Source organism: Chiloscyllium punctatum, chromosome 12 (genome assembly GCF_047496795.1).
Source record: "Chiloscyllium punctatum isolate Juve2018m chromosome 12, sChiPun1.3, whole genome shotgun sequence".
Lineage (NCBI taxonomy): Eukaryota > Metazoa > Chordata > Chondrichthyes > Orectolobiformes > Hemiscylliidae > Chiloscyllium > Chiloscyllium punctatum.
Genome location: NC_092750.1, coordinates 28,664,728 through 28,684,850, shown reverse-complemented (window position 1 = coordinate 28,684,850; position 20,123 = coordinate 28,664,728). Strand labels below are relative to the sequence as shown.

The window sequence follows — 20,123 nt, the reverse complement described above, 5'->3', positions numbered from 1 at the left end:
CATTAGTATTATTAGTAGACTTCCTTGAAATAGCCTTTAATTCATTGTGGAATATAATGCAGGAATGAAATGGAAGGTGCAGATATAGGGCAGTTTGGTTGATGTAAGTTGGAATGCTGCTTTAGAGATGAGGTGAACCTTGAAGATGTCATGGTTACTTTTCTTAGTACTTCAATTCAGAGATTTGATATGCAATGCCCATATTTCCCTGTAAGAAGAGCAGCTGTCACTGAATTTACAGGGAATGATAAAATTTAGTAAACCCAGCATCAGTTGGCTGAAGTCATTTGTGTCCTGTCAATGTTGTAGTCAAACTTTTAATAAACCTGATTTGTACAGAAAGTTTTAATTGAGCCAGAGATTTTTTTTTCAATATCAGGTTTTAAAATAGTAAATCTGAATAAATTTGATATAGACAAGGTCATCTGGTTACTTTGTGAGTGAATTATAATCATCGTACGTTTCGTTAAGTATGTTGATGGGGGGGGGAAAATGAGGATGTCAAAGCTTATACTTTGAATTTATTCCAATTCCATAGCTAATTGACCTGAGGATTTCTAAATTAAATTATTGTTGTTAGTGTTTTAGTAGCTGCAGAACTGAAACATTTGTAATAGCTTCGGCCAATTAAAGCTATGGTGTGGGTCAACATCAAACCAGCCTAAATATTTGAAATTATGAAAATCTTTTCATGTTTGTTGTGCTGCTCCTACACATTACATGAAATGTGTGAGATAAGAATCTTAATTATTTCTTTGACTTTAACCTGTTAGGAATTGAAGATATCAATAAAAATGTTTTCAAGTTGATGTTTTGGATATGGCTTTGAAATTGCCTTTTTTTTTGCATGAAAGAGGTCTCTGGTATGATGTAGACTGAAGTCAACTTTGACTTTATGTTTTGTGTAAATTTCTCTTTAACTGCTTCTCTCTGTAAATTTTGAGAAACTCCTCCATTTGTTCTTTTTTTCAATAAGGGTGTCGGCGCTTTCTCTACAGATTTAACAGAAAGTCCGTTGGGGCTCTGTCTGCCCAGTCATTAGATAATTTTATAGAATGGTACATTTGAACATATTTCCTCAATTGCTCTCGCTATGTTTATAAACAAATTGCATTGTTCTGCATCTGGGAAACAAGTACAGACAATTGAGTTTTTTTTGAATACTTCAACTTTGAATGAGAGATCTCTTTAAAAGATTCAATTAGGGACCTCGGATTATTTTATAATTAGAACATTAAGCCATAGTATATAGACTTTGAAAGGCTTTAGAATTTGATGACATGGCATATGTAATTACCTTGGTGAAATGCAGTTGAAATATTTGTAACTGATTTATTCAATGTGGAGAAAATGTGAAAACTGAAAAGCTGATGCAGTATTTTCATGTAAATGATAGCTGATTATGAATTTGGAAAATGTATTACTCTCTACTATATTTTTCAATTCATTAATTCTCTGATCCTCCCAAGCTAGGCACAAGGCACTGTGACTGTCACATGAGCCTTGGTGCAAACCCCCCCCTTTAGAAATGAAGAAGATATCTTTCACACGAAGTCTTTAACACACATCATAATCTGTGGCTTTTTAAGATTATCATCTGTTTCTTTGCTTTACCCAAAGTCCCTCATGTTGGTTGTAGTTTGTGTGAAGAGTTGCTTGCAAACTTAAACTTGGCTTTTAATTAGATGTGATCTAGGTCTTGGTCTGATTTTCATTGTTACACTTGAAGGATTTACTGACTAAATATTAAATATCCTTGACTTCTCAACATGGACCTCTTTCTTCCCTTAGTTTAAGCTTGAAAAATGCTGGTTTCTATCGTATATTTGTACAGATCTTTCATATTCTGGCCTTTCTCAGCGATTCGGCTCAGGCTTGAAGTTTGGCCTTGCATTTCAATGAGCCAGCGCATTCGGCAGTACTTCAGTTGGATCAGCCAGAATGCTGTGCATTTGAAACAACATTTATTTAAACGTTGATATGTTTGGCAATAGAGTTATGTTTTTTACTTTGTAGATTTTTACTCAAGAAATGATTTCTGGTGTTTTAATGTTATTCTTTATTCAAACACTCTGTAGAGCAGGTACTGTGATGAAAATACGATTTTTAATTCTCATGATATTTATGTATCATTGGAAAGGTTCAGTAATGTTGGATCACAGCAGATTCCTGAAACACTGATTTGGCTGCACAGCTAAGTTGAGTATATAAAGAACTAGAAGGCTTTGACCCAGCATTCACTCAACATTTTAAGTAGAAAGACTGTGTTTTAAATGTTAATTCAGAAATTGTCCTCTAAGGAGGTGTGACAGTAACTCTCAGAGGAGTGGATATTTTACTGTCTGAAGGAACAGAAGGTCTTTTTTCATTCTAAATAAATTACTAAGCAAACAAAGCTCTATTAAAAATTGGAAACAGGCCCTTCAGCCCAAGATGTCCACACCGACCTTCCGAAGAATAACCCACCCAGACTCATTCCCTTACCCTATTATCCTATATTTACCCCCGAATAATGTACCTAAACTACACATCCCTGAGCACTTTGGGCAACTTGGTATGGCAAATTCACTGAACCTGCACATCTTTGGGAGGAAACCGGAGCACCCAAAGAACACCTATGCAGGCATGACGAGAATATGCAAACTCCACACAAGTCTTCAGAGGTTAGAATTGAGCCCGGTTCTCTGGCATTGTCAGGCAGCAGTGCTAGCCACTGAGCCACCGTGGGTTTTATTTGAACACTTTGCAGAAGTGTTCATTTGAAGATAAATTACTCTGTTGATGTTTTCCTACTCTAAATTGGATACTATGTTTTGAGTATGGGAAAGTCTTCTGTTTTAAATGAAACTGGTTTGGAAAATGGTAAATTATCACTTAAACAATTGAGCTTTTGAGCTTTTATTTTCAATAAACTTGTATTTAAGTTATTGTAATTGCCTAAATTAGGAGAATAAGATGTCATTTGATGTTGAGAGTAATGGGTTTGGTCAAGTGGGAGGAGAGGTGTGGTTGGTTATTAACAGAAGAATCAGAGTTAATGATGAAGGTATGGATAGGTTAGAGATGAACGCTAAACCATAAAGGCTTAGAAGCTGGTGAGATATACTTTAGTTTCTCCAGATCTCTGTAAACTATACTCCCCAGAATGTTTGAGTGGAGTTATGCAACCTGCCCCGATTTTGGTGGTTTCAGGAGCACAGTCATTGTGATGTAATAGAAAACTGGCTGTCATAACCACGATGTCACACTGTGTCGGTTCTGTGCAAAGTTAATGCAATGTTCACTGGTGATGTATATTTTGAAATAAGGATTATTGGTTTCACAGTCATTATACTGATTGTTGACGTGATTAGGAAGCAGGCAATAAGATTAACTCTATATGCAATCTTCATGGATAATTGAAAGGTAAGAAAGTCATTTTTTGAATATTTTAATGGCAGGATTTGAGAGCATGATCGTTTTCTAACTGATGCATCCAAAATTGAGTCTTTTCTTTCAGTGATCAGCTTATTTACAGGTCAAGTTATGCTAAACCATGATAAAATCATAGGAATATGAGGGACCATTCAACCCATTAAACTCATTGTTAGATAATGGCTGAACTGTACATTAACATGATGGATCTTCGTTGGTTGAATAATCCTCAATATCCTTAGTAATAAAAAAAAGTCCATCTGCCTCTGTTTTGAAATCTTCAACAGCATTTTGTGAGGTGACTTCCAGGTTTCCATTGTCCAGTGTAGTGAAATGCTTTTTGAGATCACATCTATAATCACCTAGCTGTAAAACTCCTTGAAATTGTTAAATATTCATATTTTGGTTTCATCTCTGTTATACTGAAAAGCAAAAACAGTCCTGTAGAAAATGATAGCTTACCATTTCAATCTTTACTGAATCAGCAAATGTTTGGTATATTCGTCACCTCTCAAAGGAAATATTTTGCAGTATATAACCTATATAATCTGTTTCTGATTACCTTTATTGTAATTAAGTCTTCAATATGGCCTACACAGCTGTAGTATCAAAGTATTGTACTAAAGCCACTTACTTTGAATCTGTCTCCCTAATCGTGATGAATTGTCTGATTCAGAATTTTTGCATGTGCTGTTTTGTGTTGGCTGCTGAGTGGATTAAACCTATCAACCCTCCGTATAAATGCACGACAGTTGACATTATTTTCATTGTTATTAAAACAGTGCACATTTATAATGTTCTCAGCATAGTGGTTCTCCAACCATGTGGGATAAAAGACCCTACAGGCCATCTAATTGTGCTATCTCATCCACTTTCAATCATCACTGCAAAAGGCAATTATCAAAACTGAGAATCTGGGGAAACAATATATTGTTTGTTACTTCATAATTTATGTGCATGTTTTTACGAAATTAATATTCATTATGAAGTAGCTGTAGGCATTAATACTACAAATGAGCATGTACCAGTAAATGGAGGTCAACAGTTGCATTAATACTATAAAACTACATTTGTTTGTTGCACTTATGACTGATATCACAGATATGGGAACCAGTCTTGGTGTACAATGTCATGCAAGTGGTGTGAGCCAAGAGTCTTGGCCTGTCCTTTTGAATGGCCTCAGTTATGGTTTTGCGTATCAGTGATGTGCAGTTTGAATCAGTCTGCCAACTACCTGAAGGATCCTCGCGAAATGCTGTTTTAATCAATTAATATATCTGAAGGTGCTCCTAATGCATTATCAGGTGAAAATTGACAAGCCAAGGATAGGTGACCAAAATGTTAATCAAAGAGGCATCTTCAATGGGAAGCATCTTAAAATTGAAAAAGTGGAGAGGCTGAGATTGTACAGCAGTGTTTATAGGAATACTTTGCTCTTGAAAAAGAGAAACTATGTATAGACCAGTCAACATCTCCTCAAAATATGTTAAGAAGATAGCCTAGACTCTAACATTTTCCTATTTTAATGGTAAGTGTAAGGCATTGAGTTCCAGGCACAAGTTGATTTGTCAAGCTACTCGACTTTAAGCAAAACACACTTTTTTTTTAAGACTACAGTTAAAAATGCAGACAAAATAAAATAATTGGCTTAATTATATCAAAACACTTAGCAAAATAATATTAACTACTGCTAATTAACTGTTCCAATATTCTGATATCCCATAAACACACTGGTGTAGGCAAATTCAGGAGAATACATTGTTTCACATGCAATTTTGGTTAGAGGCAAAAAAACTGCAGATTCTGGAATTCAAGGTAGACAATTAGAAGGCTAGAAGAACACACCCTATGGCTCTGAGAAGTCAACATTGAATTCTCCTTGTTTCAAATAACCTCCCTTTCCAGCCCCTCCACCTCCCTCTCATTCCTCTGATCGATCTTTTCTTCCAGCTACCAACCTGATTCATTCCCCTCATTGACCAACCAGGTTGTACCCTCTACCAGTGTTCACCTATCCTGACCACACCACCATCCCCAACTCCCCTTAACTGCAGCTCCTCTTACACCCACCACAGTCCTGAAGTATGGTTACACCCTGAAACGTTGACTTCTCCATTCCTGATGCTGCCTGACTTGCTGTGTTCTTGCAGCCTCCTGCTGGTCTCGCATGCAATTTTAGCAACAAGAGAGCCCAGTTTTTAGCTGTATCAGAGAGAGAATAAGCTCCCACATTCCCACTTCAATGCTCTAGCAATTCCTGAAAGCTAAAACTGTTAGATGAAGGGGTAAATGTAGGGGAATGGGTCTGGGTGGGTTACGCTTCAGCAGGTCGGTGTGGACTTGTTGGGCCAAAGGGCCTTTTTCCACATTGTAAGTAATCTAATCTAAAAATTCTGGTTGTGGGTGCTTGACACCACCCATTCAAGCTGCTTCTATTGTACCAACCTTTTTTAATTAAAAAAATCCCAAGGCCTCATAAGCGGTTTACTTAATTGGCTTTGAGCCGACCACCCTTCACCTCTGTCTTAACCTTTCTTCATTTTCAAAAGAAAGGGCAAAATATGGCTCTTAAAGCCATAGTATCATCACAGTGGGGATTTTAAAACTAATTCCCTTCTTTCAGTGAGAGCGACGCAATGAGTGTGTGTCTGGAGCCGAATCATAATATGCTACGACTTTTCATATCTTGGGGACCTCCTTTAAACGTGGGTAGACTGACATGACAAAGTTCATCTACTGTGGCAGCATTTGTCTGACTGAGGAAGAATAGTTAAGGTCCAGCATCTCAAATCTGAAGCTACAAATTTATAATTTACTGGCTGCTGTGATCCCCATGTTTTCATATGGTTCAGAAACTTGGACAGTCTACAGAAAGCACGTCAGAGTCATAGAGATGTACAGCATGGAAACAGACCCTTCGGTCCAACCCGTCCATACTGACCCGATATCCCAACTCAATCTAGTCCCACTAGCCAGCACCAGGCCCATATCCCTCCATACCCTGGAGATGTGCCACAAATAATGCCTTCATGAGATTCTTCAAATTCAGTGGCAAGAAAGGTAGTCAAACAATAGCATCTCCCAAGCCAGCATGCTCAGAATTGAGGCAGTAATCACAGAAGATCAGCTCTGCTGAGTGTGATGCATTGTTTGCCTACTGATACCACAGTCATGAAACAATTGCTGTACACTTAAACTTGGTCATTCCTGGAGCCTTGGGTAAGGACAGCAAAAATGCTTTGCTTTGGAGATGTTCTCAAATTATCTCAGCAATCAAACATAAGCTAACTTATGTGAGTCCCTACCTGAGACTCACCAAAGCAGAGAAGTCTCAATCTCGAAGGCACTGAAAATCTCTCCAGACTTCAGCAGGCACAAGCATTCTTAAGGTGATGCATTAGTGGGAGTGCACAAAACATCCATGTATCTCGTCTGCCTGAAACGTCATGCAGCAGAGTCAGCAAATTGCACCTTTGGAGTCCATCAGACCAGGTTGCAAGCAAGTCATTGTCAATCCAAAGGATACTGTGTAATAACAAGATGTACAAATGTACGACATTTCATTAAACCATGCAGGTTGTCCAGATACATTACTGAGGAGCCAAATTGTATTTTGTTTAGTTTTTTCAAAATTAAGATTTGATGTTGAAGCCAGTGTTAAGTTTGTGTGGTTGAAGTTTTGTTCCACAACCACTGAAATGTTCTTGTATAATCATGTTGTGCCTCGCCCCTTGGAAAAAAAATCTTTATTCGAGCAGGTCTTAAGTAGTTGAAGTAATTTAATCAGAACAGCTTTTCTTTTGTTTAAATCTGTCCTCCTCATCAGCGGTTATTGTACTTGGAGCTGTTGATAACACCCTGTGAAGTAATCTTTACCCAATCATCCTTAGGCAAAACACATTTTTCTAATGTTTGGTAATGAAAACTTTATATTCTGCAAGGCAAGACACAGTATGAACTAATGTTATGTGCTTGTTAAAAGTGTTGTGGTTTTGTTTCAGTAAATGATATATTTATTGGGTAATCTGCATAAATTTCATTCAAATTGAAGTAACAAATGTTTTTCTGGCTATAAAACAGCAAACAGACTTTTATTAATACCAGTGTGCGAACTGTTAGGAATGTGAGTTACACTTATAATCTGAACTCAAGGAAGGCGATATTATATTACACGACAGTGAGCACAATGGAAGACTCTGTTCTCTGCTGTCTTTAATCCTTCCATATCATTGGGATAATTTAATTCTTCATTTCATACTGATTAAATGCTTCCTGTTAGAACATTACTGTATATTTTCACATTTTTCGATGAATGGTACATGTCTGTGAGAACAGCATTTGGAACCTTATCTACAATTTGAAAGCTACAACCTATTAAAATACCAATTTCTGTCCTTTCCCAAATAATTTAAGAGTACTTACCCATATGAATGTTGCATGTAGTGCAATTATTTTGATTTTTTTCATGTACACAAGTTCATAAATCTGTTTGCTTGAAACCTATGTACAGATAATTCAAAGTATGATAATGATATTTGCTTCCCGGTCTCAGTTCAGGGTTACTTCTTTTCGTCTTTTTTTTTCCCCGTTAATTTATTATGTAAGTTTACTTCTGGAAGTCTTAAAATCTTGGCAGCATGAGGAAGAAATTATCAGATCCTTGCAGATTTAAGCTATGATCAGCTGACCTTAGCAGGTATGCAATGCAATTTACTATTTTACTTGTTTTATTCAAGGGTTTAGGTGTAATTAACTAGGACAGATAGTACTTACTGTCCATCCCAATTGCTCTTTAGAAGATGGTAGCAAGCTGTGTTATTGAACTGTGGCAATCCATACGCTGTAGGTACGCTTGCAGTGTGGATAGGGAGGGAGTTTCAGGATTCTGACCTGGCGAATGTGAAGAAACAGTGTTGCACTTCCAAATTAGGATGGCAAGTAGCTTGGAGGGCACTAGCAGTTGGTGGTGATCTTGTGTACCTGTTGCCCTTATGTGTATTAGAGATGAACCTTTTGAACATATTCTTTCAGGAACCTTGGTGAGCTGTTCCCTGCCCAAGGTGATGCTTCAGTGTTTATACTGTACGGTTTCTTTGATTTTGTGGAATGTGAATGTCATTGGCAAAGTCTACTTTTGTTCCCCATCTCTAATTGCCTTCGAACTGAGTAGCTTCCTTGACCACTACAAATAACAGTTGGGAGTCGATCACATTGTTGTGAGCCTAGAGTCAAATGTAGGGCAGACTGGGCATGGAAAGCAGATCTCCTTCTGTAAACAGCATGAGTGAACCTGATGGGCCTTTACAACAAACAATAATAGCATCAGGACCATTACCACTCAGGCTGGTTTTCAATTCCAGATTGTATTAACTGAATTTAAGTTTCACCAACCACTGTGGTGAATGGATGGATGACTTATTGACATGCTTATTGAATGGGTAGGCAAGTGGCTGATGTCATTAAATATGGAGAAATGTGAACTGACCAGGTTGGGCAGAAGGGATAGGATTAGCTAATATAGAGGTATGGCCCTGTTCCAAAATGTGTACGAAGATAAAGAAACCTGGGAGGCTGCTTGTATCAATAAACAATAAGATCCTTTCAGAGACTAATTCACAAGCCATGTAGCATCTTGAATTTCAAAATTGAGAGATTTGAGTATCAAGGTAGGGATTGATTTTTTTTTAATATATATATTAATGGGATGTGGGCTTTGCTGGCTGGGCCAGCTTTCATTACCCATTCGTAGATGCTCCTGTGAAGGCTGTGGTGAGCTACCTTCTGGAGGCATTGCAATGCATTTGGTACAGGTATTTCCACAATGTTTTTAGGGAGGGAATTTGACTCAGCAACACTGCAGGAATGACAATATATTTCCATGTCAGCTGGGGAGGGGATAGGAAGGGAAATTGCAGGTGGTGGGTTCCAGGGGTATCTACAGCTCTTCACCTTCTAGGTGACAGTGGTTTTTGAGTTTGGAAGATGCCGTCTAACTTTGCAGTGGACCTAACAGACGGTATCCATTATTGTGTGGATGTGGTGCCAATCAAACAGGTTGCTTTGTCCTGGATGATGTCAAGTTTCTGAAATGTTAGAGCTGCATTCATCCAGGTAGGTGGGGAATATTCCACCACACTCCTGACTTGTGCTTTGCAGACAGACTTTGGGGAGTCAGGAAGTGATTTAGCTGCTGCAGGAATTCTAGCCTCTGGCTCTTGTAGCCATAGTATTTATATAATTGGCCCAGTTCAGTTTCCAAGATGCTAGCAGTGGTAGATTCGACATCATTCAAACTACCCTCATCCAGAAGGACAAGAGCAGCAAGGACATGGGAACATCACCACCTGCAAATGCCTTTCTGAGCCATGTGCCATCCTCATGTGGAAATATATCTTTATTCTTTGTGTTGTTGAGTCAAAATCCTGGACTGTATCTCTAAAAGCATAGTGGGTTTTAAAAACCAAATGGATTACCTTGAAAAGTTTTTGAGAGACCATCCAGGAGAGCATGACTGATTTGAATTCAATAGTAAGTATAATTATGGAGTCATACAGAATACTGCCTGACCTGCGCTTTTCCAGCAACATATTTTTAAGCTCTGATCTCCAGCATCTGCAGTCCTCACTTTCTCCTAGTTGATTTTAACCTACTGCGAATCCTCTTGCAAGGATGCCTTCCTTGAAGAAGCTCTCCTCCTCCCTTTACAGGAAGGGCTTATGCCCGAAACGTCGATTCTCCTGTTCCTTTGCTGCCTGAGCTGCTGCGCTTTTCCAGCAACACATTTTTAACCTCCTACAGAACGGAACTGACTCTTCGGTCCAACTCGTCCATGCCGACCAGGTTTCCCAAAATAAATTAGTCTCATTTGCCTGTGTTTGGCCCAAACCCCTCTTAAACCTTTCCTATTCATGTATCTGTTCAAACGTCTTTTAAATGTTGTAACTGTATCTGCATCCACCACTTCTTGTGGAAGTTCATATACACCCCCTACCACCCCTTTCCCAGCCCCATATCCACCAAAATACAGTTGCCACCAGTTACGTGAAATAACGAAATGGTGGAACACCTTAGGCTCAGGTCTGCCACTTGCAATAAACTAATGTCTCCAGATTTTCCTTACCTACACTCTATCCCTTACTGACAATAGTGGGCTTACGCCACAATGTGAAAACTCTTTGAAAGAAAATATAAGATATACTAACAACAGGAATTAAATGGCATTGTTCAGACTAAGTGAGAAATTGTAGGTGAACCTGAGGCAAAGTTAAAAGTTAAATCTGTTTAGCTAATGAAGCATTCTACCTCCTAGGTTACTCATAACAGTCCCTTGCTTGGAATGCCGCATTGATCACTCTACTTAACTGAACCCACTTCAGCATTTGCGTATATGTAGATCATACTATTGTGTAGACTTTTGTATGCAATGCCCCTGTTTAACACTCATCTAGAATTTATTCTGAAATAATACCTCTATGCAATAAGGTATTGTCATAGATGGGGGAGTGTAGCAAAGGTTCACCCGCCTTGTTTCCTGGATAGCAGGTTGTCTATGAAGGGTGATTGAGCAAACTGGGCTTGTATTTTGTAGTGTTTTGAACTGAAAGGTAATCTAATCGAAACTTATGAAATACTTCAAGGAATAAACAGGGTAGATGCAGGGAATGTAATTCCCCTAGTTACATAATTTAAATCCAGGAGGCACGTTTTAAAAATATGTCTCTGAGGACCAATGTGAGAAACTATTTTACTCCAAGTTGTCCACCTCTAGAATTTTCTACCGTAGAGGGATGGGAAAGTTTCATCTTTGAGTTTGCTTAAGGTAGAGATTGATAGCTTTTTGATCACCAGTGGTGTATAGGGATATGGGGATGGGCGAGTAAAAGACAGTCGGGTGTTTGAGCATATGTTGTGGTGGACAGTCTTGATGGTCTGAATGGCCTAGTCCTGTTTTGTGTGTTAAAACTCAGATCATGATGTAAAGCCTATTTGTTTGTCCTCAAGACTTAAATCCAGCGTTTGACTTGTTGCATACTGTATGCTTGTCTTAGAATAGTGTTTCCTGTTAAACAGACATGGGCTAGAATGTTGGCAGAGATGGTCAGGTTAACAACAATGATGTGATTTATTTTATTGCATATATAGGAATGAACACTTGCTCATATGTTCAGTTTGACCTTGAATGATGTACTTCCATTCATCTGCCTTAACTTCATTTCTCTTCTAAGCAACAATCTATTGATCTCAATCCTAAAAGCACAGATTAACCAGTATCCACACCTTTTTGGTAGAAGAGGATCCCAAATTTCTGTTTTAACGGGCATACAGTTGCACAAATCCCCAGGGCCTGATGGGATGTATCCAAGACTGCTAGGGGAAGCAAGGGAAGAGATTATTGGGCTCCTGATAAAGATATTTAATACCTCGCTAGCCCCACGTAAAATGCCAGATGACTGGAGAATAGCTAATGTGGTTCCTTTATTCATGAAGGGCAGCAGGGATTAGCGAGGTAACCACAGACCAGTTTCATGTTGGTATGAAAATTATTGGAAACCATTTTGTAGGACAGGATTAATCAATATTTAAAGAGGCAGGGATTATCAGGGGTAGTCAGCACAGATTTGTAAGAGGGAGATCCTGTCTGACTAATTTAAATGTATATTTTGGAAAGGTGAGTAAATATATTGATGGTAGTGCAGTTGATGTGATTTACATGGACTTCAGTAAGGCCTTTGATGAGGTCCCATGTAGAAGTTTGGTATAAAAGATAAACCTCATGGGATCTAAGGCAAGTTGACAAAGTGAATCCAAAATTGGCTTTACAATAGGAGGAGGTTGGTTGGGCATTGTTTTTGTAATTGGAAGCCTGTTACCAGCAATTGTACCACGCTGGCACCCCTACAACTTAAATGTGAATGTCCATTTTCTATGGAACCAAGGAGGCTGATGGGAGATCTGATTGAGATTCAAAAAATTATGGGAGGCATTGACAGCAGATCATGAGAATCTTGTTTCCATGGCCGATGTGCCCAAGACCAAAGTGCATAAGTTTAAAATGAGCAAGTGGTTGAGAGAAGATATGAGAATGAACTTTTTCACCCAGAGGGTAGTGGATAGAATGTGTTGCCTGAGAGGGTGGTGGAGGCAGAAACTCTCAACATTTTAAAAAGCATCAAGATGAGCACTTAAAGTCAGGGCACAGTAGGCTATGGACCAAGTACAAATAAATGGGATTAGTGTAGTTTAGGTGTTTGTTTGTCAGCATAGACGTAGTATGCTGACTCTGACTCAAATTTTAAGAAGAAATAAGTATTGGTTAGTTCTTAGAAGTTGACGTATGAAGATATCACATTTTGAGACAGTTACTGTAATAAATCGTTAAAACTTTGAAACACAGGATGTATTCCCACTCGTCCACCCTGATCGTATTCTCAGTACAGCCAAAAAAACTCTTCACCAGTTAACATTACACTGCCTTTTAAGCAGATGTTAAATTCTCCCAGAATAAGTTCAAAATGATTCTTAGCTCCTGAGGAATTTGCTTCCTTTTTTTTTTGCGTCTTCCCAGCCTGGAACTTCTTTCTTCTCGAACTGTCTTGCATGTCACAATTATTGCTGGAGGAGACTTTTCCTTTATATGAAAACTAGGCAAATCTTCAGCCTTATTTTAACTCCCTATTAATTTTACTTTTTACAATCCTAGTATAGTACCTGAGTGTTTTGGCATCCAGCTCATCTGTCTCCCAGATGATGTCTGGCTGACTGACTGACTGAGTGTGTTCAGAGAAATCTTAAGAATTCATTTGTTCTGAGATTCCATTTTCATTGTAATGTGAATAATTTTAACCTTGTATTCAGGTATAAATGCTGGTTAGCTACCCTTGAAAGGCCAGAACGCACTAATTGGATACTTTAAAGTGCAACTGTTTACAACCCAACTTTCTCGCATTCTTCAGGAAATTTAGAGACCCACAATCAATCCATGGTAGCGCACACGCTGCTGTCATTGATGCCACGTGTAGGCATCTTGCAGTAAAACAACCTGGCACCCACTTGATCTGTTACAATTCAACCAACTGGGCTCATCTTCAGAACAGGTCACTTGACCCCCTTCTGTTTACTGTCAGATTGAAAAACTCTTCTGCAAAAAAAAATTCAGATATTTATAACTTTGGCAATATACTGACTACGTTATCGTGTCGGCTCATTGATGATACTATAAACTCTGATAATGCACTCTATGAAAATAGAAAAGCCTTTTCTCATTGGATGTTTGTCTCATTTCAGTTTTTCTCTGTTTTATTACATAGAGTCAGAGAACTATACAGCATTGAAACATACCTTTGGTCATGCAGCAGGCCTTTTGATCCAAATCATCCATGCCGACCAGCTATCACAAATAAATCTAGTCCCACTTGCCAGCAATTGGCCCATATCCCTTTCAACCCTTCCTATTCATATACCCATTCAGATGCCTTTTAAATATTGTAATTTTACCAGCCACTTCCTCTGGCAGCTTTGTGTGAAATAACTGCCCCTTAGGTCCCTTTTAAATCTTATCCCTCTCACCTTAAAGCTATGCCCTCTGGTTTTGGACTCCCCCCACCCTGGGAAAAGATCTTGTCCAGTGTGATGATGCTGTCAGTTTATAAAGGTTATTTTGTCCTTGGTCATAAAGACAGAGGTACCAAAGTGTCTAGTTGGGCAGAATTTAATCCGAATATTGAGGAGTTGGGAGGTCATGTTATAGTTGAATAGGACATTGGTTAGGCAACTTTTGTAATACTGCATTCAATTCTGGTTTCCTCGCTGTAGGAAGGATTTTGTGAAACTTGAAAGGGATCAGAAAAAATTTACAAAAATTTTGCCAGGGTTAGAGGGCTTGAGCTATGGGGAAAGGTTGAATAGGTTGGGGCTTTTTTTTCCCTGGAGTTTCGGAGGCTGAGGGGTGACCTTGTAAATGTTTTTAAAATCATGAGGGGCATGAATAGGGTGAACAGTCAAGGTCTTTTCCCTGGGGTATGGGAGTCCAAATCTAGAAGGCACAGGTTTAAGGTGAAGGAGGAAAGCTTAAAATGGGACTGAAGGAGCATGCAGAGGGTGGTAGTTGTATGGAATGAGCTGACAGAGGAAGAGGTGGAGGCTGGTACAGGTATAATATTTGAAATGTATCTGAATGGGTATATGAATAGAGTTTTGAGGGAAACAGGGCAAATGCTGACAAATGGAACTAGATTAATTTAGGATATCTGGTCAGCATGAATGAATTGGACCAAAGTGCCTGCTTTATGACTAAATAATGGGACCACCACCCAGAGAACCATGAAGACCTCTGTCATTGTCTCTGCAGAAGTACACTGAATTGAGTGCCAGTCAGGCTCTTGACCAACAGTAAGCCATTCCTCAGATGAAGGACCCCAGGGCCAATGCGATAACTGTAGTTCCGCATCTCTCTCCATGTCACGTGGGCAATAAAGGGAGCTGCTGATCAGCAAGGGATCAAAGTGGTGCGTGAATGAAGATGGGCTTGTAGTTCCAGAAGGAATGATGGTAGGTGGCTCAGCCTCCTCCCATCCCTTTATGACTGCTGATTCTCTTGATTAAGTGATGAGTGATTCACAACTCGGGATAGCTTGGTGTGATGCCATTTTTGCACTTGATGTGAACACGTAATGTATTTTATCTATGATGCAGGAAATGTGAATGTTTGCTATGTATGAATGAGAAAGGATCTGAGGAACTGTGTGAAGTGATAGCTGTTTATTGCTCAAAGGAGTAGTGTGTGTGGCATTAATAAATCACTCCTCTTGGATTATTTTCGTTAAATGTTTTGATTCATAGCTAAACTTTATCTTCTAGATAAAGAAGCAAGAGATATAATGGTTTCTGTGAAATTGAGCAGGATTAAAGGATACATATTTCTTCCTATATTACCAGTTTTCAAAAGTGGAATGCACTTTATTTTTCACCTTTATTTCTTTTGTGCTGTTTCACATCCACAGTGCTGTACTGTTAAGTCAGCACAATTCTGATTGTGTGTCCCTGCGGACATCTCCATCAACACAATCAATGTACTTTAGGTCACCCTGCTGGGGAGTATTCATGCTCAACCAAGATGTTGCTCTAAACCAAGCAAAATAACAGAGAAATCTATTTTGTAGTTTTGTTTATTGCAAATTCGAACACTTTCAGATGGAAGTCTAACTTATGCAGCCACAAGTCTAGTTTAATGCTCTGTTACCCTCTGATTAGTACTTCAATTAAAACAAGCGATAAATGTAAATTAAATTCTGCTGTAATTCCAAAGTGAATTTGAAGAACTGATCGTACCATTTTGGCATAAAACTGAAATACTGCTTCCGAGCTTATTGCTTTTATTGTCTTCCACAACAATAATTCTTCTGCAGTATTGTTAACTGGTTTGCAGTTTTGTTTTAAATTCAAAACTGTTTTGTTGAATTCTTAATCCTAAAATTTGCTAAAGTTAAATCACCAGGATTATCTTCCATTGAAATAGCAGAATGACACATACATTTTGATCATTTGAGATTGAACTTTTTGCCTGCTTCATTGCTGCATTATTTTCAGCAAAGCAGAAACCTGATGCTGCAGGTTTTTAAAAATGATCTCATCAGCACATGAACATGCTGACATATAATGAATTAGAGTGAACTTTTAACAATGACTGCAGGCAGAGGGTAAAAAAGCAAGCATCTGATTACAGGACTGTAACTGCCTAAATGGTTGGTTGATATTTTCATTGGACTTGTATAATGTGACAATATATGCTGTCACATTTTGTGATTTTTTTTTTGTTCATTGTTTTTGTAGAAAGGATTTAGGAGCTGGGGGAGGGTAGAAGAGTTGCATTTAATAGCTTTATGTTGAAGCCAAATATTCTGTCAATTTCTTTCAATACGTGGCTACTGAAACTAAAAAATAAAATCTAAGTTTCCCTTGAAGACTGCATGCAATAATGGAACTCTTCTGTCGCTAAACATTAAATTCCTCACTCATCATGATGGTAGATCTCAGGCAAAATGCAGGGAATGTCTGGCAAACATTTCACTTCATATTGTGAGCAGGGGAGGCAACGGCATAGTGGTAATGTCACTGGACAAGTAATCCAGAAAACCACGGTAATCTCCGGAGGTCATGGATTCAAATCCCATCTTGTAGATGGTGAAATCCGAATTGTGTTGACTGAGAGCAGGTGATGCCCAGGTTCAGATCTCACTTTCTTCAGCAGTGTCTCTTAACAGGTTGATTAAAAATACCTCGACCCTAAGTGAAGGGCTCCTATAGTACAGTGGTAGAGTCCCTACCTCTGAGCAAGGAAGCCCGAGTTCATGTTCCACCTGCTCTACAGAGATGTATCATAGCATGCCTGAGCAGTTTGGTTTAAAAGAACTGAGTCCTCCATAGCCCATTACACAGTGCTTGTAATTTGTTGTTTGTTTAGTTTGGTGATTTAGTCTTACAAAATTAAAAAGAGCTAAGCTCTTCCTCAATGCCAATGTTTCTGGATAGGGAAGGAAATCAGATCACAAAGTTAATCAAGGAAATGATTTATTGAAATAAAAGAGGAAGGTTAATTAAAAATTTTGTTTAACTCAAACCAGATAACTATTGATGTCAAGAAACAGTGCATGCTTGTTATTATGCAGTTTGCTGCAAACATGAGTAAGTTCACCTGTTGTGAGTTGAAGCAGTATAATTGTTCAAAACTGGCCTTGACCTAAACAGGTGTTTTCTCAGTTCACATAGGAGAGGCACATGGAGAATTGTGCAAAAGGTGCCTGATTTTGATCACATTGTTATATGCTCAGACTATGTTATCATAAATATTTGATAGCAAAACAATGTGACTTCTTAGGGACATACAATCCACTAACGGGAGCAATTGATTGCACGTAATCTGAGGTTTATACAGCAGACTTAAATTGGTAACTGAAATCAAACTAGACCGCTGTAAATTGAATATTTTGGTTTTGGGATGTTCAAGTAAAGATGCTACAATGTGGAAATAATTCAGCTAGTCATTTTTAAATGGCATGTGAACACTTTCTCATTTTTAATACGACCTTTTTAACCACATTTCATAATCACATTTCAATGTCATATTAACACCATAAAAGTACAGAAGAATGCCATTCAGCCCATCATGTCTGTGCTTGATTACTGCAAGATGAGTTCATAAAGTCCCACTTACCTGCCTTTTACAATTTTTTTTTGTTTTCTTTTCAATTTGTTTGTTTTAGGGTATGAAATGTTTGATTGTGAAACCCTGTGCTCAGCCAATTGTTAGCTCGGTTTGTATGCTTGGTAATCAAACAAATGTCTCTTGGGGAAACTGCGGTCATCTTGGTGAGAAGATTGTGATTTGAATTTCTGTTCTAGGGCTGAAACAGGTAATCTAGTCTAATACTTGGATGCAGAACTGAAGAAATACTCAAGTCACTTTATACTTAGAGCATCCTTCATAATATGGATTTTTTTCTCAATTTCGTGAATCAGCTGAGGCATGATGTCCCTCAGGTTAAACACCACCAATCGTCCATCTGTGTATGTCTCTCCCTCTGTCTGTGTATATCTGTGTGTGTCTCTCCCTCCCTCTCTCTCTCTCTTCCCCCTCTTCCCCCCCCCCCGCTCTCTCTCTCTTTCTCTGTCTTTGTCTGTCTCTCTGCTAATCCAGATTGTGTAATTTTGACTTTTTTCCTGAAAGAAAATGGAGTTTCCTGCTTGTTTGAAGAGCAATAAATATGATAGATTTAATTAATTGAATAAACTTTCTTAAGATGGAAAAATATACCATATTAAATTTTGAATTGGATTTTTTCTTATTTGCTGTCTTCCCACATAAATAGCTTTTTCACGTACTCAGATACTTGTTCGAAAGACATCTAAAAATAAGCTTTATAAAAGAGGGTAAAATACTTGGGAACATCAATTGCACTCTAACTCAAATACTTGTATTCTTGGTTTATTTACAATATGCCATTTGGCAGTTTATGGCAGCAACTCAATACCAGCATATCCTATTTGTGCACTAGATGGTCTTTGGTTGGTTTGTGCTGTAACCTATCAAAGAATGGGATTAATTCATACTTTTTGTGAATTAAATGCATAGTTAGTTCAGATATAGCTAGTAGTTTGGTGCAACTTTATATATACAATTCACTCAGTGCAATCAAATTCCCATTACCATCCCTTTCATCTGGTTTCAAAACAACATGGCTTCAGAAACACGAGTTAATCATTAACATCCTGATATGTACAGACCAAAACCACATGCCGCCAGTTCAACATCCAAATGTTACACTAAGTGATAGGAGCACCACAAGTGCCCACAGTTGTCATCAGCGTAATCTTTGTGATGTATGTCTTTTTCCTGATGAATTGTGTGGTATAACCTTAGTATTTACATTAAAAGTTCCATTGTGGTCACATTTAAAAACTGTCACTGTCAATAAGGCTAAAGTTTTTAAATTGCTTGATTTCGTGAAGTGTGTTAAAAGATCATCTGAAAGTAGACAAAGGAAGATGCATTATGGAAAGCTGTGTCTATATGACAGGTTAATAGTGGTTGAACAGCCTCCAAGCATAATTAAAGGGCAGAGCCTTACCTGCAAAATAGTTGTATGCATTGGATCTATCTGATTTTATTCCCTTGAAGTGGAAAAGAAGGAAAGCTAATTTGCTTTTGTTTGTTTGTTTTTGCCAATGTGGATTTAATTGCATTAATTATGCTGCAGTTTGTTTCCTGTCGAGACTAACAGAACAAAATAATACTGTGCTTGCCTGATATCTTGGAAAAAAGTTATTATCTCAGTGTAGGCTTGGCTATGTTTGTATTGTAATAGAAAATTAATTTTTTTTCAATTAATTGGAAATGCTGACAACATTGTAATTATTTTTAGATTGTATCATCTCACTTCTGAAAGATACAATTTACAACTGGTATAAATATAACGACGACTTCATGTAATAGCATCAAGCCTGTTCTTAAGGGCATATGTTTAAATGTCAAATTATCTGCTACTAAAGGCCCGTGATTATACAATAGAACATACTGTACTACGTTGTATAAATTCAAAAGTTGACTGATTAATGAAATATTTACTCCTTTATTGTAAAAATGTATCAAGTCAAATTCAGTTTAAACATATTCTTTACAAGTCTTTCTCCCTTCCACAGCTAGGGCCCACAATAGGGTCCAATAAGCCTACTAGCTCTAGACAGGGGTGTGGCAATTATGCTTAGCTTGGGCATCGGAGACCTGTGACAGGACTAGCATTAGGGTGCGTGATCTGTTCCTGCCTTGACTACAAAATTTATATTGCACCTTCTAATAAAGGAAACCATCTTAACTAGGAGAGAAGCTCTATAAGGCTCAAGTTGTTGTCTTTGCACCAGAGAAAGTTGAGGGTGGACCTGATAGAGGTATATAAAATTGAGGGGTGTGGAAAGAGTAGTTGGAAAACAATCATTCCCCTTAATCAAAGGGCCAAAAACAAGGGGGCACACTTTAAAAGTGAAAGGTAGGACGGGATTTGAGGAAATCATTTTGTATCCAGAGGGTGCTGAGTGTTTGGAAGGTAGTTGAAGCAAATAACCTCACAACCTATAAAAAGTACTTGGATCAACACTTGAAATGTCATAACCTTCAAGGTTGTGGACCCAGTGCCAGAAAATGGGACTAGTGTAGGTAG

The 20,123-nt window shown here is 38.2% G+C and overlaps 1 protein-coding gene across 8 annotated transcripts in view; it reads left to right on the top strand.

The window, feature by feature from the left end:
- Positions 1-20,123, top strand: part of iqsec1b (IQ motif and Sec7 domain ArfGEF 1b) — a 484,326-nt gene that overhangs the window by 354,668 nt on the left and 109,535 nt on the right. The window lies entirely within an intron of this gene.